The sequence below is a fragment of the Canis lupus genome, chromosome 24, assembly GCF_003254725.2.
Source record: "Canis lupus dingo isolate Sandy chromosome 24, ASM325472v2, whole genome shotgun sequence".
Taxonomy (NCBI): Eukaryota; Metazoa; Chordata; class Mammalia; order Carnivora; family Canidae; genus Canis; species Canis lupus.
Window position 1 is genome coordinate 1,185,594 of NC_064266.1, and position 25,920 is coordinate 1,211,513.

At 44.3% G+C, this 25,920-nt stretch overlaps 1 long non-coding RNA gene across 3 annotated transcripts; it reads left to right on the forward strand.

The window, feature by feature from the left end:
• Window positions 1–2,589: 2,589 nt before the first annotated feature.
• On the forward strand, window positions 2,590–20,705 carry LOC112673485 (uncharacterized). 3 transcript variants are annotated; one of them, XR_003144806.3, is made up of 3 exons: window positions 3,563–4,210; window positions 5,300–5,463; window positions 20,588–20,705. It is a non-coding gene; the product is annotated as an uncharacterized LOC112673485 (long non-coding RNA). The 3 variants fall into 3 exon arrangements; XR_004808864.2 differs by lacking the exon at window positions 20,588–20,705 and adding an exon at window positions 6,080–7,087; XR_004808863.2 differs by lacking the exon at window positions 20,588–20,705 and having other exon boundaries at window positions 2,590–4,210; window positions 5,300–5,800.
• The last annotated feature ends 5,215 nt before the right edge of the window (window positions 20,706–25,920 follow it).

The following is a 25,920-nucleotide window of genomic DNA, read 5'->3' on the forward strand; positions in this document are numbered from 1 at the left end:
CTGAGCCAAGGCAGATGCTCAACCGCTGAGCTACCCAGGTGTCCCGAATTTCATGTTTATATTGAGATATACCTTCACTGCAGGTTACTTAATACAAATAAAAAATAATGTAAAATGTCTCACTAATAGTTTTATATTGATTATGTGATGAAATTATGCTATTTTGGATCTATTGTGTTAAATAAAATAAACAATTAAAATGAATTTCACCTATATATATTTACTTTGTTAATATGGCTACTGGCAAATCTATAAAATTATATATTCCTAAAAAAAAATTATATATTCCTGGGAACTGACCTGCCTTGGGCTCAAATAAATAAATAAATAAATAAATCATTTTTTAAAAAGTGAGATGACAAAAAGATGTGTATGACATTCTATAATGCATATTGACACCGGGTTAAATGGACAATGGCAGGGATGCCTGGGTGGCTTAGTGGTTGAGCGCCTGCCTTCGGCCCAGGGTGTGATCCTGGAGTCCCAGGATCAAGTCCCACATCTGGCTCCCTGCGTGGAGACTGCTTCTCCCTCTGCCTGTGTCTCTGCCTCTCTCTCTCTTTCTGTGCCTCTCATGAATAAATGAGATCTTAAAAAAAAAAAAAAAGAACAATAGCGTGGGGAAAAATAAAGATCCTTTACTGGAGAAATCCATGGAAAGAAGTTGACATGAAATCAACAGATGTCCTTCAACTCTCAAACAAGCACTGTCAAAAGAGAGAGCCCCACACCAACCTTCAGGGGTCTGCCCAGACTTCAACCTGCACGTGAAATACATTTGGGTGGTGCCTTTGGGAGCAAGTGGTTTGGGAGCCAGAATACAGAGGGTCAAGAGGAAATAACAAAGGAAGATAAATCAACAGAGGGGCCTGTGTGAACAACATGTGCTCTGGCCTCACCTGAGTATTCTTTTTATTTCAGTTCTCTGCACTTAGGGAGATGTACAAAGTTCCTTTAAATGCTGTAAAGATTTTTGGGTTGCCCTTCTCAGCCCATGCTTTTCTCCTTTCTTGAATTCCAAAAATGTGGTAACAAAATTTAGCAATGCATTTCCCACTGGGGGCTCCTGTCCTGCAGTTTCTAAATGGAAAGCTCTTTAGAAATGAAACAGATATCTGATCACTCTGATCATGAGATCAGTAGTGTTTCGTGGCTGGTGATTGGCTCTTCAGGACAGCACCTGAGTGCAGAGCCCTGTGCAGAGCCCTGGCCGAGTATGCATGTATGTGCATGTGACAGAGACGACAGAGACAGAGAGAGATTGAAGAGGGGGTAACTTTTTCCTGGCTTTTTCTTTGATTCCGTAGATGTAGTCATAGGGTTAATTTTAAGGCTTACCCACTGGGTGCAGTATCTTCAATTTTATAACTGGAATTGATCTAATTTTGTCTGAGGAGGCTGCCGAAAGCAAATAGGGCACTTGTTGGGTGAGATGGGGTGCCCATATACCACTTATAGAAGAAGAGAAAGCCATCTGAGCTGTCAGAAATACTCATTTGATCAAGGCATCACTTTTTTCCTGACATACCCAGATTAAGGCTGTAACCCCTGGGGTTTGGGGCTGTAGGCACAGCCACCCAGCCAGCCTCTTTGCCTCACATCGTCTCTCTTTGTCTGTAAATAGCACCGAGGAGCAGCAGGTTGGAGGCCCAGCTTCAACAGCTGACCGAGCCAGGTGTGTTTCCATTGGCTGCAGGGGCCAGGGTGAGCTCTATTTTCTTCTGTACATAAAGATAAGAAGCCAAGGGCCCCCTTCCGAAAGCAAACACATTTAATTTGAACCACCACCTCCCCATGATTCACCGGATGGAATTTACGATGGTGTTTACCCTTTTCCACAAAAGTAGCAAATGAATCAGTCCTAATAGGAAATATAAATCCTTAGCAGATGCATTTGGAAGCTCACAGGGGAGATTTTGCTGAGGAGACCACCGGGAGTCCAGAGTGTCCCCTCTCCAGAACTATAAAGACTGGTCCAGTTCTCTGGAGGAGAAGCAACTCCAATGACGAGCAAAACAAGTCTTTGCATGTGCCAAGTTCTGCTTGGCCCCTCTTAGCAGCGGGAATCCAGACAAAACTCCAGGAATGCTTTGCTGGGCAGCTGTGGTACATTCAAAGCGGAGAAACAGCCTTAATCTTTGCAAAACCAACAAAGATAAGCAATTGCTTTAGCTGGGTTGAAATTAGCCAACGCACTGCTACACAATGTCCTTGTGACCATTATCCAGGCTCTGACCGCCGAATGGCACTGCTCAAGTATGCTGGCAATGTTTAACAAACCATCTGTCTTGTACCTGTTCCCACTGAACAGGAGCCTTTGTCTGAGCCCTGGCCCCATCCAGCATGTCTGCTGTCTGCTCGCCGACAAGTGACACCACACCTTCTCTTTGCATCATATCAGTTTCTCAACACTCTTGATGATGGTTTGTCCTTCTACGGAAAGAGGACAGTTTTGAAAGGGGATATGGATTTTCCGTCTGTCCATCTATTACATTACATTATCACTGTGTGTAAAAGCCTTACTTGCCTATTTGATTTTTCTTCTTTTAGGAGGAATTTCTGTATTCATTCAAATGTAAGTATTGCCGATTTAATTTTCTTTCTTGGTATTGTTTCCTTTTTTTTTTTTTTTGAAGACTTTATTTATTTATTCATGAGAGAGACACAGACAGAGATTCAGAGACACGGGGAGAGGGAGAAGCAGGCTCCATACAGGGAGCCCGATGTGGGAGTCGATCCCAGGACCCCAGGATCACGACCTGAGCTGAAGGCAGACCCCAACCATTGAGCCACCCAGGCATCCCAGTTAATTGTTCTTAAATTAGACCCACACCCTCAATATATTTTTTATACCCCAGTAAAAGGTTTTCTGCTTATGTTACCTAAGGGCTAGGTTGAACTATTTGAACTTTACACTTTTGTAGGCCTAATGCAGTCAGATATTGGCATCTTCATATGGCTCCACATATATAGATTTCCTTGTCAACTTGCCCATTGTGCTTTAGAGTAACAGCATAAGAAGATAATTAAAGCAGTTCATGGATTTTATTTTGTAAACAAAAATTTTTAATCAAGCAAAATAATCTTTTCAGAATTGATTTCTCCTGCTCTGCCTTGTCCTGCTCAGAAGTAATATGTCCCCATGTTCGTTTTCTACATATCACAATGTAGACACACAGTTGATCCCTGGACAACATGATTTGAACTGTGAAGATACACTTATATGTGGATTTTTAAAAATAAAAACAGTATGGGGCTATAAATGTATTTTCTCTTCTTTATGATTTCCTTAATATATTTTTTGTCTCTAGCTTACTCTATTGTAAGAAGACAATGCATAATACACACAATGTGCACAATATTATTAATCAATGGTTTGTGTGATCAGTAAGGCTTCCAGTCACAGGAGACTATTAATTGTTAAGTTTTAGAGGAGTCAGAGTCATAAGTGGGGGGGTGGTGTCCTTTACCCCCACATTGTTCGAACATCATACTGTTGGCTACAACTGTCTCTGGTATGTCTTCACAATGGTAACCATAGAAATCAGCTTCATGGTGATGCTGTCCTTGAAACTCACCCTTCAAGCCCTCACCCCAGCGGTCCGACCTCAGGCCTGGATGCCAAGCACCACCTAGCTGCCTTATCTCCACCCCTCACTTGGACTTTCAGGACATGCTTCTTATCTAGTCCAGGAGACTGGGTTTGATAAGGGGTAAACAAAAAGTTAGATGCACAGGGGCTCCAAGAAGCATAGAGTATGGAGTTGAAAATAGCTCTGTGTTTGGAGATCTTTAAACATATGTGTCCACACTCATGTTCTAGCACCCAGAGATCCCCACCTTTATTTCATTATGCTCATGGGCATGTCCTAAACTCAGAGCACACAGATCAAGTTGAAGGAATCCAAATGCCCACGCTGTCTTTCTAGAGGAAATTTGGAAAACAAAACAGTTGCTTTAAAACCAGCAGCACAACAAATCTTGTCCTTAAATCTAAATCTTCACTGAAGGCAGAAAGGAAAGCAAAGATAGAGGATGGGAAATCTCTTCAGATTTTAACTTCTGGAATATCTTGGGGAAGAGAAGCAATTGTGGGAGCAGTCTAACAGATTGGTGGTCCCCACTGGGGGCTCAAGGAAAGAGGAATTCCTTTATATTTTTAATCTCATCCTTCAGTTTCAAGTTTGGTGTATGTTCTACGCTTTGTAAGGTAATCTAATATTAGATTTAATTTAATGTTGAATTAACCTGTTGAATTAATATATTTTACTATCATATATGTATTATTCACTAAACAGTTAAATGTATATATGCACTATATATATAAATATATATATATAAATTCATTCATGAATGTATCCATTCATCCGACATCTGGACTGTTTTCACCTTTTGGCTATGGTGAATAATGCTGCTATGAACGGGCCAGTACATGTATTTGGGTATCTGTTTTCAGTTTTGGGGGCATATACCTTGGAGTGAAATTGCTGAGTCATATGAGAATTCTGTGCTAAAATTTTTGAAGAGCCACCAAACTGCCCTCCAGAGCAGCTATACCATTTTATTTTCCCACCAGCCACATACAAAAGTTATAGTTTCTCCACCTCTTTGCCAAAACTTATATTCTTTTTTCTAAAAATGATTATGGCTCTCTTAGGGGATATGAAGTGGTATCTCATTGTGGTTTTGATTTGCACATTCCAGGAGTCATCTTTGTCCACATGATACCAGGATGCATTCTCTGGTATTTGTCATCTGGAATGATCTTTGGATCATTGGCCCTCCACGGACGCCCCCTGGCATGTCCCAAAACCACCAAAAGGCTGCATGTGCTGATACCTCAACAGGATCCCCCTTTCTCAAAGGACATTATTGCCACCAGGAGTGGGAGTGGCATGTATCTGACAATGAGGGGGATAAAAAAGAGGTTTTCGCTCCAGGCTGAGAGGAGTAGGGTCCTGACATCTGCACAGTGGGGGTGAGCAGGTTTTTGGAAGTCAGAGAATATTGTGAAGCAGATGACCCCATGTTGGGCCAGAGTCCTGGAGCCTTAGCTGGACCAGAGAGCACAGAAGTGTGTGTCCTGAGTCCCCAGGCAAATGGGAGCATCCTGATGCAAGAGCAGGTGGGCAGACATGGAGCCCAGTGACATCTCAGGAACGGAGGAGCAGGTGAGTAATGTGGGATCAGGACAGGAAGAGTCAGGGTCTTGGAGTCCAAATACATGGCTGGTTTTCAGAGAAACAAATCCAAGAGCAATCCCTGCTTATGAGCCTACTGCTTTCTGTCCCCTCTCTAGGGTTTGAATGGTGATACTCACTGTGGCTGCACATCAGAATCACCTGGAGGCTTTGAAAACTCCCAATGCCCAGGCCAAGAGATCAGACTCATTGCATGGGGGACGCGTGGCCAGGATTTCAGCATTCCTCAAGTGATCTGAATGGATAGCCAAGGCTGAAAAAAGTAGAATTTTAGATTTAAAACAGGGTTAAAAATAGACTTTATTAGATTGCTGTTTTTATTATAAAAGAAATATGGGCACATTATAGAAGTTTGGATGGAGCAAGGATGTTGGGGGAGGATGTCACCCCATAGTTGCCCCATGGCCTCGGGGCTGCTATATAGATAGTGCATCTGTGCCCTATTTGGGTCTCCATTCCCAGAAGGGTGGATGAGGGCTGGCCGCCAGGGCAGGGCTGTACGGCGGAGGACACACAGGATGTAATGTATTTTCTGTGTCTGCGTCCCTGTGTGGGCACAGTGAGGGCTGCACTCAATAAATGTTTGTAGGATGAGTGAATGGAAGCAGGAAGGCATGAATTCATGAAAAGCGGCCTAAGACACGGTCCCTGCCCTCTAGGAACTTACAAAGGGGCAGTTGAATAGACATTATAATGACAATAATCGGATGGCAATAACAGTTCCTGCATCAGTGGCTGTGTGTGTCTGTGCACGCAGCCCTGCAGCCAGGGAAACCAGGGGAAAGTTTTTGAAAACTCTGTTTTGTAGCTAGGGCCTCTCTTATCTTTATTAATGCCCTGCAAGGCCCTGACACACTGCCCCCTTCTTGACAAAACAGGTAAACAGGAGCAGAGCAAAAGCCAAGGAGGCAGGTTGCCTGTGGTACCCAGAGCCCACCTGAATGGTCACTGAGAGGGCAGTGAGAGTGGAGAAAACTCTGCCTCTCCGATATGGAGTTATTCTGTTGATTGTTTGTTCTTTGCTTGTTTGGCCAAAATTCCCCAAGCACTCTGGCCTACAGAGGAATTAAGTAAGCTGATAAACCTCAAGTTCCTTGTCAGTTAAGGCTTCCTCCTCAGAAATGGTGGTCATGGTGTAAAGAACACTAAAAGGACACGGGAAAGCTAGGGACTTGTCTTGTTTTATTGTCAACTATCCAGATGACCTTAGCAAATTTCCATACCTTCTCTGACCTGCAGAGCAAGCAGCAGTTTCTGTTCACTTTCCTTGTGTGGTGGCTGCACACGTTCAGCAAGATGGAATGATTGCCCTAAAAGGCACCCTTGAATCCTTAGGTGCTCTTAGCCTCCTGTTACTTACTGTGCAGGGGGTCCACAGGTCCCTTCTGTCCCAGGGCTGGCCCACAGGCTGGGTGTACTGACTTTGGCAGGGCTGCTGTCACACCCCCCTGCCACCTCTTATACACGCGGGGGGAACGTGGGCGATGCCAGGAACCAGTAGGTACTAGACTTCTACAAGCATGCTGAAGAGTTACTTATACACACAGCCTTATTAGTCACCACTGGTATAATTTCTCTTCCCATTTCCCTGTTAGTCCCTGGCACCCCTCTCCTGTTCAGAGGCAAAATGACCTTTTCCCCCATGGCCCATTCTGCTTGTTGTTGTGGTGGTGGTTAATAAATCTGGATCAAAATGTGTTTGGGTGGCCTTAGGTGACCAGTGAGGGTGAGTTGGTGAGGACCCTGGGAACATTGACCCCTGCCAGTCTAGATCCCTTCTATCAGAGGGCACTGGCAAATGTGTACTTTGAGCCTACTGGGTGGCTCTCCCCAGAGTGGTTCACCTGTGCTGGTCATCTCGTGTCAGGCTGACAAAAGCCGAGTGACAGCCAGCTTGCCTACATGCTGTTTGAAGAGCTGGAATGTCAGTTAGCTTTTACAATTTTTTAAAAGTTATTTAATTTTATTTTATTTAAGATTTTATTTATTGATGGTTAGCCATGCCACAGAGCTTCTCTGTGTACTTTCACTTCAGAAGTGAATTGGAAATTCCAACTTATTTCTGAGCTTCTTAAAGGGAGAGAAGCAGTAAAGTAAAATAAAAGCCTTAGTGGACGTAGAAGAGAAGATGCCACACTTTTCTCAGCTTTGCTGATGAACTGCTCTATGGCTGACTAATTCTCCTCTGTGGGCCTCATTTTTCTCTTCTGTACAATGGGAAGTTTGGATGACTCCTACGTTTCTCAAGATTTCTTCAGAAAAATAACTGGCCCTATTTTCAAATAACTTTGTTTTGTTTTGTTTTAGATTTTATTTATTTATTCATGAAAGACAAACACACACACACACACACACACACACACACACACACACACAGAGGCAGACACAGGCAGAGGGAGAAGCAGGCTCCATGCAGGGAGCCCAACGCAGGACTTGAACCCGGGACTCCAGGATCACGCCCTGGGTGGAAGACAGATGCTAAACCACTGAGCCACCCAGGGATTCTCGCAAATAACTTTGTATGGCACAGACCTCAATCTGTAAAACTCAAAAAGGAGATATTCTACTAGTTTAATGACTAGCTGGTATACTAATTCTAGTTTAAATTGGTAACATTTGCTTATCCTAAAATCACCTATGATAATTTTATGGTTAACATATAAACATATAGCTTTTATCATATAAAAAGGTAAATCATATCAAATTCAGCATGCTATTTTTAAGGACAATTTTATTGGTTGCACAGCCTGTATAACATTTTGAATCACAGCACTGAGCAGTTGTAAGTGCTACCTTTCTTTAAATTGTATTATTATTTTTAAGATTTTATTCATTTGAAAGAGAGAAAGAGAGAGCGAGAGCACAAAAGGAGGTCAGGGAGAGGGAGAAGCAGTCTCTTAGCTGAGTAGGGAGCCTGATGTGGGGCTTGATCCCAGAACCTCAGGATCATGACCTGTCTGAAGACAGACACTTGACCAACTGAGCCACCCAGGTGCCCCTAAGTGCTATCTTTCAAGGCACAATCTACCTATAATCTCCACTTCTTTCTCTGTGACAGGAAAGGGCAGGTGAAGCTGTCTTTTGAGGCTGGGGCCAATATGTCTTCAGGTGGTGGGGAGTGTGCACGCCATTTCTTTTTAAAGATTTTATTTGTTTATTTATTTATTCATGAGAGACAGAGAGAGAGAGAGTGGCAGAGACACAGGTATATGGAGAAGTAGGCTCCATACAGGGAGCCTGACGTGGGACTCGATCCTGAGTCTCTAGGATCACACCCTGGGCTGAAGGCAGTGCTAAACCACTGAGCCACCCGGGCTGCCTGTGCGTGCCATTTGTAATTCCAATCTCAAAATCATTTCCAGAATATTAAAAAAAAAAAATCCAAGCAAATGTTTTCTGGCCACTCAAACACACATTAGGGAAGCAAGATAAACAGAACATGTTTAAACCCCTGAGCTGCCCTCAATAGCCAGCCTAGACAGCAAACATCTGGGTGGAAATATGAAAATACTTTGACATTGGTACTTTCTCTTCAAATTACACAGAAAGCATTAAGACAGTGATTTTTTTTTTTTTGTAATCCCACATTTGTTAGGATCACATAATATAACCCTGTAGACCTACTTCTGTTAATTGACCCCTGAGCCTTCAACAAATCAGCACAGAAGTGATTGTGTCCTCTATCATCTTACTCTGGAGGTTCACTCTCCCTCATGCTATCAGGAAAAGGAAACTTTTCATTAAATAGCTTGACTGGGTCCTCATACACAGAGGTGTTCAGAACCACATGCCTGGTCCAAAAAATGCTTACCTGTTGCCACTTTCCTTGCTCCCTGCAATCTCTACTTGCTAACACTTCTATTCACAGTGATTTGAAATAAGGGGAATCATCTTGTTTTGAGGCTGTGAGAGGCACTGCCTGCTTTCTCACCAAGAGACACTCTCCACCTGGTAAGGGGTGGGGCTGGAGGCAGGAAGGAATTAGAGGGCAGAGCTTCCTCTGCATTGCAAAGTTGCCCTTGCGGACCACCCAGCAGTGCAGACTAGGGAAATCTGGCCCAGTGGCCTGGCAGGAGTTTGGTTCTGGGAGGCAGTGATGTATGGTATGGAGTGATTATGTTTATACACAGGTAGCTGGCACAGCAACACTCTGGTGCCTACCCCATAGGTGCACTTAATGCCCATGGATCCTACTCTGTAGGTCAAGAGACAGCCAGCAGGTCCTACTTGTGCATAGCTGCCGTCCCACTGGGGGAGAAGGGCTGCCTGTGAACTCTTCTGCTCCCTTGGTTTGGGTCCTGCCTGTTTCTCTGAGCATGAGCAACTGGTAAGATTCTTGTGTTCTCACAAATGAATACTGGAACTCCAGCCAATACTTCACCAGCTGCTTGTGTAAGGAAATGGCCATTTTTTTTCTGCTGCTGGAGGAGAAACGGATGCTGGAGGTTTGCCCATACCAAGATACAATATGGCATCATCTTTCTGAGTAATTTCAGAGATTTTTCAGGGGTTACTTTCAACCATATTTGTGCCCTACACATCAACGATAGAATTCACAAGCTATGGCTCTCCTGTGTTCAGAACAGATGCAAGCCAATGCCCAAGAGGTGCCAAGAGGGTCATCAGCATATTCAATACCAGGTGCTGCCTGCAGGTGCTTTCTGTCTCCTCACTGAGACTGTGAGAACATTTTTAGCTGGTTTAATACAGATGGTTTCGTTCTGCCTAGGATGCAGCATGAAATAGAGCCCTGCTTCTACGCACACGTGTACATACAAACGTGTAAGACACCTACAAACCATTAACACACATATGTTAACCAGGTAATTGGAAGCCTAGGGATGAACCTGGCCAATTACAAGAATTTCTGTAGAATTCTCCAACCCTAAACCTCTGCTTAGTGAAAAACAAAAGGCAATGTGGGATGTGGGAGGGTGGTTTCAAACACTTGTGTGTCCAGTATTGCTTATGATGGGGTAAAATGTCAGTGTCTAGGGCAGCATGGTCAATAGAACTGTCTGTGAGGATGTTGTACTTCTGCCCTGTCTAGTACCATAGCCTGCAGCCACCCACGTGTGGCCTCTGAGCACCTGACATGTGGTTTGTGTCCCAGAGCAGATTCAAGGGCTTGAACTCTAGTGATTGTGCAGCATGGCTTTATAATCACCTCTATCTGAAATTTCCTACCTTTTCACCAACGTGGAGTTCCCAGACAATCTCTAACTCACATCAGGACTCTGACTTATGCCAACATTCCCGTGTTTGAATTCGGAACTCCCCTTTCCATAGTTGGCCCGTAGATGGCTCCCGGCAGGGAGAGCCTTCCCATACCTTTGTGGGGACTGAACCCCGAACCCCTGCTGTCAAGCAAATTCCAAACAAGAATGACACTGTGAACCTCAAGATGTTCAGGTACAATTTTTTAAAAAAATTTTTATTTATTTATTTGAGAGTGAGAGAGAGAAGGAGCAGGGGGAAAGGGAGAAGCAGACTCCCTGCTGAGCAGAGCCTGACATGGGGCTGGATCCTAGGACCCTAGGATCATGATCTGAGCTGAAGGAAGATGCCTAACCAACTGAGCTCCCCAGGCACCCCTAATTTAGTGCTTTAAAACTTGGGAATGAGATAATTGTGGTATTGCTTCCAAACAATCTGGCCTCCTGAAACCTACCAGATCATGGAAATGATGCAAATGGTCCCTGGACAGAGCCCAGTGCCCTGAGGACCAAAGTCTGGCTTCTTTAACAAGACCTGTGAATTCTTTACTGGGTGGCCCTGCCTTCTAGATCTGTGTCCTCTCTGATCACTCTCCTCTGTGCGCTGGGCAAGCCAAACTCTTGCTTGTTTCCCCAGACACCTCTTTGCACCTCTTTTATGTCATCCCCTGCTGGGCTGGGCTCCCTTTCCTTACCTAGGTGTCTCCTCTGGGTTCAGAGCCTTGTTCACCCCCAACCCAGCATCTGCTGTCAGCTCCCCAGGAGACAGGTGGCTCTATCCTACACTCCACAGAGGCCTACTTTGGGGTTCCCCTGTCTCCCAGCTGGCACACCAAGCAGGAATTGGGACAAACGTTGGTGGTTAAATTCAAAATGGGAATTTCAAAGGCTGCCTCAGTTTCCTGAATGGCTTTGAGTAGAAGTTTCCTCACTCTGCCCCTACCCCCACTCCCACCCCACCACATAAGAAAAAGAATGACTTCTTTGTTCTTCTGGGGCAAACTTTTTTTTTTTTTTTTTTTTTTTTTTTTTAATCTTGCTCAGCCTGCCCCTATAAAAGGCTTATCTTCACTGCTGGTAGGAGACATTTTAATTCCTTCCTGTTTGCTGATCCTTGCTCCTCAAGGTCCCTCTGCAGGCACCAGGTAACGTCACCAAGGAGTTGTTGGAGCCCATCTGTCACCTGACACACTATATTTATAGTCATGATAGCTTGGGTGCTGGCCACCCAGACCCTGGGAGTCACTTCTAGCAACACTTCCAGAGAGTAGCCCCACCTCTCCTCTCAAAACCCACCTCCTAACCTCGCAAGAAGGTATCTTCTTGATCATTTGACTTTGCAACTCCTCTTGCTTCATTTCCTGTTGGCCATCTCTTTTTCCAACCTTTTAGGTTTAGAGTGAAGTTATGGTAATTATCATTTTAGAATTTTGCAACATGGCTTGACATTTATGGAGATCCTGCAGGGGTGTCAGAAATTATTAACCCCTTCTGGGAGTCCCTGATTTAGGCTTTAGCCATCAGCTTTGTTTTGCCATGTTGATCACCCTGAAGGTTTCAGAAAAGAAGGTGCTGAGAAATGTCTGTGCTGGTTTGGGGAAAGGACTCTTACATTAAAAAAAAAAAATTGAGACAAATAAGATGAAGCTTTCTATTATAAAAATGGTGTAACTGAATAAAAGGATCTTTGGTACCTGGGATCCTGTGATGTTCTTTACTTGTTTCCCATTTCCTGGTCCTGGGAAGCCTGAACTATGAGTATCACAAGGATGTGGCATTGAGGAGGAAGAAAAGATATGGTGAATGTTAAGGGAGAAGAGACTTATGAAAGGAATTGGACTTTTTTTTCTACTGTCCATAGTTGGAGGAGTGAAGATTTGGAAGTGGGTTTTGGAAGACCAGAGTAGTATGTATCACCAACCAGTCAATCTCAGAAGACAAGCACAACCTACCATAGAAGATGGACCATGATGGGGGAGCTTGGAGGTAGATCTATGGGAAGCTATTTCGTCAGTGTAGCTACCACTACTGATGTCCAATTCAGTTCTTGGTCAGCAGGGCAGAGGGTCAAGAAAATGAACTAGACGCAGAGCAGAGAAGAACCAGGACAGGTTGACTCCCATCAGGTACTTCTACCTCTGTCCATCATTGTATCCAACCACTTGGCCATCCCTTGAGGGTAATGGTCACACCTTTGCTTCTGCAGTCCAAAACTTGTACTAATTCCTCTTTTGATCAGTGCTAACCCAGAACAATACAGAAATAGGGATTCTGGAAAATTTTTTTCCCAGGTTAGCTAAGTTGACACAGCATAAACCACCACAGATGTGTTGAATCAGGAGAACTGTCACCCCAAACAGCAGAGCTGGAGTGAAAAAGAGCCATTGCTGAGTGGAGCCACTTCTGAGTGGAGAAGGTGAGAATGCGGTGCAGAGCACCAGCCGGCAGTGCAGGGCAGCCAGGTGGAAACAGGAGGGGGATCGAGGCTGAAAGAGCAGTGCACAGCCAAGGCCATGAGTGTGTGCCTTTGTGTTTCAGAATGGAGCATGTTGAGCACTGTGATGAAGAGGACAGCTTGAAGGTATGTGCCTTGAGCTGGTGATAGGTGGTTTCTGTAGTGAGATGAATCCTTGGTTTCTTGGGGGTGTGACTATGGAAGGTTACCCCTAAGAATAGCAGATCCTAACGATCCCATTCTTCTAGTCCTCAGCGTTTTACCCTCGATCTCTACATCTGAACCACAGGCACCTAACCCCCAACTAAATTGCATAGGCGGCATTTGTGCTGGTTGTTATGATTAGGTCTATAATTTTTGAGGTGGTTAAAGAGGAAAAGTCAGTAACTTTCCCAAGACATTGGACACTAGCAAAGCTGGAACTCAAACCCACATGTCCTGATTCAAAGTCTAATGCTCTGTTCATTTCACCTGGTAAAAAGGAGACAGCAATTTTGTTCTGTCTGTTGTACCCCAGGCAACAATGTATATTCAAGATATATTCAACAATCTATAGACATCCCATATAGAGAGCATGATTTTGGAGTTGGTTTTTCAGTGCTGAGGATGGAGGATCGTAAGCTCACTCATATTTTTCTCATAATGGCCGTTTCAGATTGGCCGATGATAGCATTCACACAAGTAATAGAAGGCCTTTGGGGCTGAATTAATTGTCTCCAGTAAACTGTCAAGCCAGCACCTAGATATAGCCCAGCCTCCTGGGTCCACTGACCCTAAGTAGAGAGCATGGGGTCTCTGGGTCGGTGTAAAATAGGTAGTGATGAAAAGAAGCAACAAGGACTCCAAAGAGGGAATGGGGGGAAGGCTTGTTCATGGTACAGGAGAAAAATTGTGGTCATTTCAAAGGATAATTTAAGAGGAGTGATGGTTTGGAGCCCCTCACCATCATCCCTATACACCTTTTCACTCTCTTTACATTCCTTCCCTTCTGAAATATTCCCTATCTGTGTCTTCTGTGTCCCCGTATTCTATGGACCTCTGTGATCACAGATGAAGCACGTTCACATCGAAGCCTTAGAGATAGGCAGTTTTTTTTTTTTTTGAGATAGGCAGTTTTTGTGGGTAAAATAGACAACTCTAAATATAAGACAAAAATGTCAAGTTGAGGTGATTCAAGTTTCCCAGAATTTCTTTCAGTTTCCTTCAGTGGCAAGGACGATCCTCTAAGGTACCAGGACCACCATGTAAAGGGGAAGGCAGAGGCTACCCATGCTGGGTTAGCTGGGGCTTCCCAAAGGTTACTGCTGAATTGCAGGAGGCTGCAGACTTTGGTCACTGTCAAAATCACATCCTTGCCTTTACTTTCTCTGGTGTTCGGCTGGGGAAACTTTTGGCAAGCAAAAAACTGGGGATGGGACACCAAGGAAGGGTATCAGATCTGAAGGCTATTCCAGATTCAAGCTGTTGTTTGCAGAAGAAATGTGTTCTTAGAAGCAAGTAGCCCATTGGACAGCTGTTTGCAAGTCCTTAAAAAAAAAAAAAAAGAAAGAAAAACGCTGTGCCTGTAAAAAACAGCATCGGCAAAACATCTGCTGAATACACAGAGGGCTCCTGGTCCCTGGTAGGGGGTGGGGGATGAGGAGGTCTGTAAACAAGATCTGAAGCAGGTGTGCCCCAAACAGCCACTGTTGTCCCTTGTCCTTACTCACACCAACCCACATTCTAGATGAGGACAAGCGAGCCACGTGGGAGAGGCAGCTGCTGCCATCAAAAGGGAGAGGTGCCCATCAGATTACCCAAGCACAGCACCTGTGGGCTTGCTCGAAAGATGGGCAAGGTTATGAAGCATCATGGTTGGGAGCTTCCTGTAGCTGAGGGAACAAATAGGGCAAGAGAATCCTCAGGGCAGGGGTGGTGGTGGTGCGGGGGGGTGGGAGGGGTTGGGGGTGTGGAGAGGACCTTTTTGCAGGGAGGTGTTTCTTATAGATCCTGTGAGCATTTCATTGTCAGGGCCATCTGCCTGTGAAACCACTACTCACACTGGCAAAAGGTCTGAGGCTTTTTTAACTACACCGTGTGACCAACAGCCAACGATTACCCTTTGGTATAGAGGAACTTCCACGGTGTCATGGCCCAGGCCACTCTCAGCTGATGAAAGAGCACCCTCTCTTCTCCAGAACAGATGAGAAATATAACAACAACAGTTTCTGATGTTTGTGGAGTGATTTTCATTTTCTAAAACATGTTCACATCCATTACTGCATCACACTGAATCTTCCCAGCGCCTCTATTCAGTAGCCCCCACTTGTATTGCAGAGCAAGACCAGAAGCTGAGCTTGGCCAAGAGGGCTAGAGTTAGTAGAGCTCCACTCAGCTCACAGGGTGGCTACATGCCACTGGGTACTTCTCACCTCTAAGGGTCTCAGGTTTTTGTCTGTCTGGGAGCTGATAATCACTCCCACTTCATAGGGTTTTTCTCACACTTTCACAATTCAGTGGAAAGTTTGTGGAGTAGTGCTTGGCACCAAGTAAGAGCTCAATACATACTGGCAGTCTTTACTCTCAGCATATCCTTCACTATTCCCCACCAAGCTTTTCAGGGACACTGTCCCCACCATGCCGCCTCGACTCCTTCTCACTTATGTCAACCTGTGTCTAAGGCTCTCTTAGTCATGGCCTTCCTTAATCACTGGCTACAGCCAGCAACTTTTGGAATTTACTGTTATGGCATTTCTGGCAATCAACACAACTAGCATCACCTCCATGATACTGGACCTCTTCTGTCCCTCCCCTCTCTTTACCCCTGGGCCCTAGCCTGTCCATGGTGGATGCCACTTCGGGACATGTGTTCACACCGCCACCTTATAGAAACAAAGAATGGAGATTTTGAATGACTTACCAATGGGGCTAAATAGTAAGAGATTTTAAAGCCACTTAGTGAAAGCTGGTGTTTAGAATCAGCCTGAATCTTGGAAGTTAATTCAGAACAATGATATATTAGTCTGCTTGGGCTGCTGTAACAAAATATCAGACGTCTGTTTCTCACAGTTCTTGAGGCTAGAAAATCTAAGGTCAAGGTTCTGGCAGATTCTGTGTTTGATTAAGGCAGTCATCCTGGCTTGAGTCCTCACATGGCAGAGATAGAAAGAGAGAGAGACAGAGAGAGAGAGAGAGCGAGAGAAAGCTCTCTTCTTTTAAGGATGCTAATTCCATCGTGAGAGCTCCATCCTCAGGACCTCATCTAAACCTAATTATCTCCCAAAGTCCCCACCTGCAAATGCCATCCCCTTGAGAGCTAGGGTGAATTTGGGGAGAAAGAGATATTCAATCCATAATAAATAAGAATTATTTTCTTTTAATAATAGTCCACGAGCTTGCTCCACTAAGCATTCTCATCATTAGAGGCAGAGTGATGCATACTCTGTACATGCCCACAGGTTCTGAAGAGCCTCCCTATTTGCACCAGGACTCAAAATAATTGGGTTTGAAGAATAACCCAGTACATCCTAAATAGATGCAAAACTTGGTTCTGGTACAAACCAAACAGTGCTACTTAAGTATATTCTTACAAAATATTCTCAAAATTCTCCTCTTGCTCGTGTAAAGGTCTCCAAAGACCCCTGTGTATAAGAAATTAACTTTTTAAAGTTTATTTTTTAGTAATCTCTATACCCAACGTGGGGTGCCAGCTTATGACCTTGAGATCAAGAGCCACAAGCTCCTCCGACTAAGCCAGTCAGGTATTCCCAAGAAATTAATATTTGCCATCATGGCTTAGGAGTTGGGGTCACCACGAGGGGAGGGTGAGTTCAGGAATGGGAAAGAGCTAAATAAATTTTTAATGGTTTCCCTCAGGATTACATAATGAAGAATCTCAAACACATAAAAAGTCAGATGCTTTGTTCACTGAACAGCAGCCACTCAGGGGTGCCTGGACGGCTCAGTCAGCTTAGTGCCTGACTCTTGGTTTCACCTCAGATCAGAATCCCATGGGCCGTGAGATCGAGTTCTTCTTTGGGCTCTGAGTTTGTTGGGGAGTCTGCTTGGAATTCTTTCTCTCTCGGTCCTCTCCTACCCTTCCCTCTCTCTCTCTAATACATGAATACATCTTTAATTAAAAAAACACCCAGATTCTATAATCATTAACATTTCCCTTTACTTATGTTCTCATGTTCTCACCATTCTACCCATCCCTCATTGTTTCTGGTAGATTCTAAAGTAAGTTTTACACATTCATGCATTTCACATCTGAACACGGCAGTATGCCTTTTATTATCAACTAGGGTTCAATAAATGTTTGCAGTTTTTAAGGTAAAAAGTTATATATAGTAAAATGCACTCACTTTTTATTTACGATTCACTGAATTTTGATAAATGTGGACACCTCTGAGATCTAAGTCCTTGTCATGATAAAACATTTCTATTACCCCAGAAAATTATCTCCTGCCCTTCTTAATTGGTTTTGTTGTGCTTTCCTTTTTTACCATAGTTTAATTTTAATTGTTTTAGAACTTTATATAAATTGAATCATACAGCACATTGTCTTTTGAACCTGATTTCTTTCACTAAGCATAATGTTTCTGAGGTTCATCCATGTTACTAGATGTATCAAAAGTTCAACCTGTTTCATTGCTAAGTAGTATTCCATTGTTTTGATGTCCCACAGTTTATCCTTTCATCTGTGATGGACACTTGCACTGTTTTCAGTTTGGTGTTATGAATGGATTAAACTTCTCAGGTTTATCGTAAGACTCCTAAATGGTTGAGTCATCCCTCAAGCCCATCACAGGTAAACTTTGGATGTGGCATGAAATTATCCAGAATGTATGCTTTATGTTTGAAGCATTACTTTAGGGACAGAGTGGGGTAGGGAAATGGGAAATTATTCTCTATTTGATTATCGAGGGAGAAAATGAGTGTCCTAGGAAATAAATCCTTTTGTGGGGAAGGTGATTGTAATAACAAAAGGCACATATCCATATTTGTGCTTTTTAAAAAAAAAAACTAGGGAAAATGAAGTTTTTACTTTTTGGCTGATTTTTTTTTTTTAATAAGAATAGAAAAGCAGATGATTTTCCAATAGCTCATCCAAAATAGTAAATGGAGATCAAGGTAGTCCAGGGTCCTTCCTCTGTGAGGGTCAGTCCCAAAGTCAACAGACAAGGCAAACTTCCAGCATGTTGGACATTGGGATATGTCTCAGGGACTCCCTTTCAAGGCTGAAGGCCTTACGTCCAGGTGGCTGAAGAATTCCCACAGGCATCTCCTACCCAGAGCCTGTTCAACTGAGATCAAGGCTCAGTTTCCTTGCCTCAAGTAGGAACTGCCCTAAAGTCCAGCGCAGCTCCAGAACTCCCCATAGGATTGGCTAAGTCTTTCTTTGGGCCTCCCTCTCCTGATCTGCTTCCTTCCCTTTGCTCTCCCAGCTGGAGATCTCATTCCCTGATTAAACATCCTGCTAGTTTCCATTTCAGTGTCTGCTTGCCATGGAACCCAACCTGCAACATCTGTTTAGTAGATTTTATTCTTAAAAATCTTATCAGAAGGGGCCATGCTGGAGATGAACATTGCTCCTTTTGTGGGTGCCAGGGGTCAGGATTCCCTCCAATCAGAACAGACAATGGGGCATTCAGTTGAACTAGAACAGCAGAAGCAGCATTGGGTTTGCTCTTAGGAGCAGTTGTATAGACAAAGACACCCAAGGGTAAGATGGCTATGTCCTGAGAGGCACGCAGGAGGGTGAGCAGGAGAATGCAGAGTCAGTAGATTGTGGCTGGTGGGGAAGGAAAGTGGGATGTATGCCCTGCAACCCTGTCACCAGCTCCTTCTTCACTGTGCTGAGCATGTTGTTGAACTTCCTTGGTTTCCGTGCCATTCTACGTGAAGAACGACTTTTCTCAACTAGTCTCCTGAGGTCAAGATTGGTCCAAAGAGAAGAGAAAATATCATCCTACAAGAAACAGACCCAGAGGGAAAGGCGGTTTCAAAAGCTTTACCTGTTGTGACAGTCAGATGTAGGACATCCCGAGTGCCTGTGTTTCTGTGCATTTGCTATTTGCATGTTTTGTAAAAATTTGAGATGTGTCAATAGAATCAAGGGAATCTCCCCTCCTTCTGGAAAGGTGTTATTAACCTGATACTGTATAAGGAGGGGGCAGCTCAGTTGGTTAAGTGAACTCTTGGTTTCAGGTCATGATCTTATGGTTGTGAGATCCAGCCCCGAGTTGGGCTCTGTGCTCAGTGGGGTGTCTGCTTGAGATTCTTCTGTCTCCCTCTCTCTCTTTCTCTCTTCCCACTCTCATTCTCTCTCTCAAAACCTGAGGAGTTAACTCTGGGAAACGAACTAGGGGTGGTGGAAGGGGAGGAGGGCGGGGGGTGGGGGTGAGTGGGTGACGGGCACTGAGGGGGACACTTGACGGGATGAGCACTGGGTGTTATTCTGTATGTTGGTAAATTGAACACCAATAAAAAATAAATTTATTAAAAAAAACCCTGAGGAGTAAGAAAAAAATAAAATGAAGGAATAAGGTAAAATATATATACATATAAAACTGAGAATAAGGGCAGATAAGACATGGCGGCAGAGGTTCTCCAAGTGGAGTCAGTCGCCAGGAGGTTCTTGCTCCTTAGTGCACCTCAGGATCTCCTGGAGGAGTTGTTAAAACCCAGATTCCTGAGATCTACTGCAAGGGTTTCTGAACAAGCAGGCAGATTCTGAGATGTTGTATTGCTAATGAATTTCTAGGTACAGTTGATGCTGCCAGTCTAGGGATCACACTTTGGGAATCAATGATTTAAGGCATGAGTTAAAGTAAGAGTGTGGCTTCATTGAATTGAACATATAAAATGGTTTTGTACAATGATAGAGACATTAGGATGTTAAGCATGCTACAGACATGAAGCAGTAAATGCATTTAGTACACTTCCTGGTTCTTTATGATCACAGTCTATCCACCTAGCTCCCCAGGCTATTAGGAAGATGGGCTCCCATGAGGAACCGCATGGCCCACATGGGACATTTGCAAAGCCTTTGTAGTGGAACCTCCCAGAGCTCATGACAGCTTTCTTCTGCTTTTACAATAAGCCCACTGGACAGCTGCAGTCTCTGGCCCTGGTGGGAGCCTGTTTCTCCAGGCTAGAGTATGATTGTATGACAAATGGAAAACACCAGGGAGAACTATGGTTGTCCAAGAAGCAGCCTCTTGCTATCTTATGGTTAGACGTTTCCATGACTAGGGCTCTCATTTGGAGCTGTGTAAACAAGTGTTCACCTTCTTGCTCTTCCCCTCCCCCACTTCTGCTTCAGTGAAGTGTGTTGTGTGTGATGCTGTTCATGCCCTGCCCATATCCTCCTGGCCCTCCTGAGGTCATCTGCAGAAAGTTTCCCTGGCATTGAATGCTTTGTCTGTGAAAGGGCCTTCTCTGAACAGAGGAATGCATGCCCCAGTGGATCAATCGCTCAGAGAGCTTGAGTGTTTACACCCCCAGAAGAAGCCCTTAATCCATGAAGTACAGGAGTTGGTAGGAAAATGGCCCAGGTTCCCTTCCCCTTGTGGGACAGTCCGGGATTGGGTTCCACATGCTTTCTCGCTGGGTGCCCTGTAGGTTAGGCTCCAGTCATCCACTGGTAGCCTGAGAAGTAACCCACCCTTTGTGGCTCTCCTCCCTTTCTCTCTCTTTCTTTTTTTTTTTAATTTTTATTTTACTTATGATAGGCACACAGTGAGAGAGAGAGAGAGGCAGAGACACAGGCAGAGGGAGAAGCAGGCTCCATGCACCGGGAGCCCGACGTGGGATTCGATCCCGGATCTCCAGGATTGCGCCCTGGGCCAAAGGCAGGTGCTAAACCACTGAGCCACCCAGGGATCCCCCTTCTTTCTCCCTTGTGGCTCTCACCCTGTTTCCTGGGATCATGTTCCAAGTAAACAATCTGTACTCAAGTTCTTTACTTAGTGGTTGTGCCAGTGGTATCCCAAACTAAGACTTCTCTGTCTTTGCCCTCAGGAAATGAGACTATGCACAGCACAGATCCATTTCTCTTTTGATTCAACCCACTTTAGCAGTTACAGGAGAATGTCAATATCAATTAATATCCATATATCAATTTGACCTCCATTATCTGGCCCAAATGGTCATTTTAATTGCTGGTTAAATCTTAAGAAGGAGTAATTCGGATAATCCCCTACCCCCGAAAATCACAGAATAGTTTTCTCTTCTGTCCCTTGGAGGTGGTGAAGTATATTTGTCTAAACACATGTTTAGTCAACAGCTTTGCCGCTTTCAAAGCCAACGCAGAGAAACAAAGATGGATTTTTTTTTTATAGTAGAGTCAACTTTAGCTTTCTACACAAATGTGTGCTCGATGAGCCCAGATGAAATGAACTATGCAGGGTATAGACTTTGGTCATGCTCCCTGTATGGAAAGCATTTTGAAAAGTCGAGGCTGATTTACCACAGACTGTGCTCATTATGTTAAAACTGATAACGTTATTTGAATTGGATACTTTCCACATTCTAACATCCAGGCATTCTGAAATCATCAGCTTTTCCTCCCTCTGGAGAGTTTTCAGATCTGGGACAAAGCTCTACCAGGATGTAAATACTATAGCATTTCTTCATGTGACAGATAAATGCAGAGCACACTTCCTTTAGATGCTGTATTTATTTGTGGTACCTGTCTTATCTCTTGAGCTGCTGCTCCAGGATAGGAACCATGTTGTCTCTGTCTTTATTCCCTCCAGAACTGAGTGCTCTCTAGTATATAGTAGATGACTAATAAACTTGAGGGAGGCTGAGCAATTTCCTTAAGAATAAAACCAAGCAAGGACACAGCATTCAATAATAAGCATCGCATCTGTCGTCCCAAAGCAACGGTCACACAATCCAATCCTTCTGTGATTCTAATCATCTGTCTGTTGTTAGGGTTTCAAGAGGATGAAGCAAGCCAGCCAGCCAACTTTTACTTCCTCATCTGTTAAAAAAAAAAAAAAAGGCAATAAAATTTGTCATCACCCAGGATGCCCTTGTTGTTGTAAAGGTCAATTGGGTAAAATCTTTAAGGTATTCTGACTCTGGCCAACGGGAGATATATGAATATACCTACCACCGTGTTTTGTATGTAGTACCTTTATTGACAATGTCTTCATACACAATCAACATCACCTGCAAAATTTTCATGTGCTCAATGCCTAGAAAAAGCCCTTCTCTTTAAATAGCTCAAAAAATTTAAATGTCTGTCCTTTATAAGCCAGGCTTCAACGATGTACTTCTTATTTGCTTATTTTCAACTACTCTTAAAGGACAATGGGATACTCGCAGTTTAAATCTTGACAGCCAGTTTGTGTGTTCAAGGGGGCTGTAGTAACGTGGCAGCACAAATCGAAAGCACATTGTCAGTGAGCTGGAGGCGAAAGCATCAATTCGGAGGTCCTGGCTATCTTGTTTGTGGGAGTGGAGTAGCTTCACAGAGTCCAATAAAAGAACAGTTAGCAACGGGTTCCCATTTACCCTGGATGCAGTCTCTTGACACACAAGCTACTTTCTGTGAAGGCTGGGAAGGTGGTGTTGAAAAAAAAGCAGTCAGGGAAATGTGCATTTTAGGTGCTGAGATGCAAGAATCAGAGTCGTTTGCCTATGGGTGAAACTCTAAATTTTGGGAAGAGACTAGCCTATTGCTGTTTGAGCAGAATGGTCCACTCTTGGTACACATTTAAGAAAACAACAACAACAACAGACATATTCAGTTTTGCTTTGTTTTTGGAATTTTTTAACTTTATCTTTAATTTTTCTTTTTCTGGTAGGGGCAAATAAACACCTGGGGGCGGGTGGCCAGTTCATCGCATATGCAGCCTTGCTACCGGGGCTCAGGCCGATGAGGTGCAGAAACACACCGGGCCGAGCCCCCGGGACCTTGGCGGGGCGAGGCGGGTGGGGGCGTCTACCGGGGCCGGACTCGGGAGGGCAGCGCCCGGGTCCAGCTCCGGGAGGAGCGAGGAGCGCAGCCGAGGGGCTCGTCAGTACCTGGCCCGGCCGCCCGCGGCAAACACAGGCTATCAAAGCCCTGTCAGCACTCCTGAATGGGACAAAGAAAAGGCGCATTAATGATTAACTCTGCTAAAAGCTGCGGCTTTTGTATTCCCCCGGTGCTGGCCTATCTGGCTGCCATGTGACCGGCCCGGGCCCTTTTCTCGCGGCTCGGGGAAAGCTCGAGAGCAAACACAGGTGGTCGGGGCGGCGCTGTCAGGACAACCGCGGACAGCGCCAGCTATGCCGGCGAATTAGCTGCTCTGTTTGCCTCCACTTTGGCTTCCCGGGGCTCTCACTTTCTAAGTCGAATGTCACTTTGCACCCGTTTTCAACCAGTCACAAGGGCCCCGGGAAAGGGGGGCGAGGCCCCCCGGAGAACGGGAGAGGCAGACACAGAGCAGCAGGTCCTTGGAACCCCGCAGCAACGGTAGGGGGCCAAAGGCAAAGGTCTCCCAAACGAATTGAAACCCCTCAGGTCTTTAGCCCCTGGCCAGAGCACACTTTTTCTTCTCAGAGGGGTTATTTTACTGAGCCATGATGATAACGTCATAAGCCCCCCAGAGTGGACCCTGGGCTGGGCACCCTAAGGTGGGGTCTGGCAAGGGCTGGCTCCTTGAAATTGGCCGTGGCCCTGGTGGCCACCTGCAGTAGTGCACGGGGAGGGTGACCTTGCCTAGTCCTGGTTGAGAGTCAAGGTCCCTCTAGTGGCATTAGTTGTTTAAATGCATTTCTTCTTTGGTCTATATCAGACAGACTTTCTTTTTCCTGTTCAAATATTTATATGTGTTATTGCTCGCTGCTGCTTCAACTGCTCCCAACCACACCAGCAGCCATAAAGCACAGATTATCAGGGTCAGGTGATAAAGGCCCTTTGAATCAACACCAGAAATGAACAGAAAATGAAATAAAGTTATAAAGAGAGGACAGCATAAATGTCTACAAAGAGCATAGCAGTTTGAAGATATTCCAGCAATTAGCTACAACAGGACTTTTTTTTTTTTTTTTAAGATTTTATTTATTTACTCATGAGAAACACAGAGAAGCAGGCTCCCTGTGGGGAGCCCAGTGTGGAACTCCATCCCAGGACCTGAGCCAAAGGCAGACGCTCAAACACTGAGCCACCCAGGTGTCCCCAGGAAAGACATTTTATTCAAACTAACAGTACCGCTGAAATGATTACCAGTGGTTGATATTTAAATATAGCATTCTGCTGAACTCCCATGTTAAGAAACAAAATGAAACCAAAGGAAACAACGAAACACAGCCCAGCAGAGGTCTTTCTACTCAAATGCAGTTCAGAGCTGGTGAATGTTAGATCAAACACAGCTGTGGTGTGTGGGATCCAGCTGATGCTGACCTAGAATCAACGTGAGCAGCCTCTAGCCCTCACGGCCAATCAAGGCTACTGTCATCTAGGGTGGTGTTTGATGGAAGGGGTTGCGGAAGTGTTTATTCCGTATATTTCCCCATTGCTCCTAAACTTTGATTTTTTTCTGATGAAGATGACACAGTTGCAGGTCCCAGCTCCAGGGGGACTTCGTCACCAGTCAGTACAGGCACCCAATGTCAGCAAATAACTTTAGCAGATAATTAATTTTTCAGCTGATACATAATTAGTTTTCCTTTGCAAAGGCTTGCAGACAGGTGATATCCATGTTGCCTGAATTACTCAGAACAGGAAATCACAGTTAAATAAGCATCCTCTAGTAGCCAAACCAGAAATAAATGACTGTAAGGAGCACAATTATGAAACTGGCATAAAGGAACGTTCTTATGGGGCTGAACTGAAAAATCAGCTATTGGTATATGCTCAAAGGCTCTTCTTCCCCTTTTGGGTTATTTTACATTCTAAACAGATTTTGTTGCATTCCTTAAATTCTTTAAATTTACAGGTACAGAGAAAGTATCCTATAGCATCCACTGATGAAATGCAATTATGGCTAAAGTAATAATTCTTGATTATCTTTTTTTAGAAGACTACTCTATCACATGTCTGTAGCTGTTTTCAAGTTATTCTTTTTTGAAAAATTCAATACAAAAATACGGAAAAAGATTACACAAAGAAACAAAATACATGGTAATAATAATCATGTTGATGATGACACTTAGCTTTTATATGATACCTACTCTGTGCCAGACACTGTTCTAAGAACTTTTTATATATTTATTCCTATGATCCTACCAATGAACCATAAGATTTGTGAGTCTTTATCTCCAGTTTGCAGAGAGGTTAAGCACATTGCCCAGGGACACACAACCAGTTATGGCGTTGGGGTTGAAATCCGGACAGTCTAGTTCCCAAAAAAGGTGAGTTAGTCTTCTTGCCCATGCTTCTCAATGCCTCTTAATGTTCCCTGGGATATTTCACTAGTTAATAATATATGCATGCAAAAATATGTATAGATACATACATATGTGTGGTATTTTAAAAACAGAAACTCTGGGCAATTGGGGTTCAAATCAATTGAAAAAATTTTTTAAAAAGATTTTATTTATCTGAGGGAGAGAGTGAGCACAAGCAGGGGAGGGGCAGAGGGAGAGGGAGGAACAGATTCCCAGCTGAGAAGGGAGGCCTAGATGGGGCTATATCTCAGGTGGGGCTTGATTCCAGGGCCCTGGGATCATGACCTGAGCGGAAGGGAGATGCTTAACGGTGCTCCAACTGAGGCATTTCTAAGAGACTGTAGAACAGGCCTCAGACTCATCCTAGCAAAGATATTGATCCTCTAATTCCCTGCCCTGTTGAATTAGTGGTTGGCATCTCAGAGCTTCCATCCTGCCTCAACTGCATCCCAAACACACTAGTGGGCAGAGAAGTCTTTCAGACTGAGAAAGGGTGGAAGCCTCCAGGCAGCTTGGATCTTTAGACATGAGACTTCTGGGGTGGCTTACAAGGTAGGGGAAGGAGAAGAAACACTGCCAGTGTGTGCTACAAATTTAAAAAACAATTTTTTTATTAGAGTTCAATTTGCCAACATATAGCATAACACCCAGTGCTCATCCTGCCAAGTGCCCCCCTCAG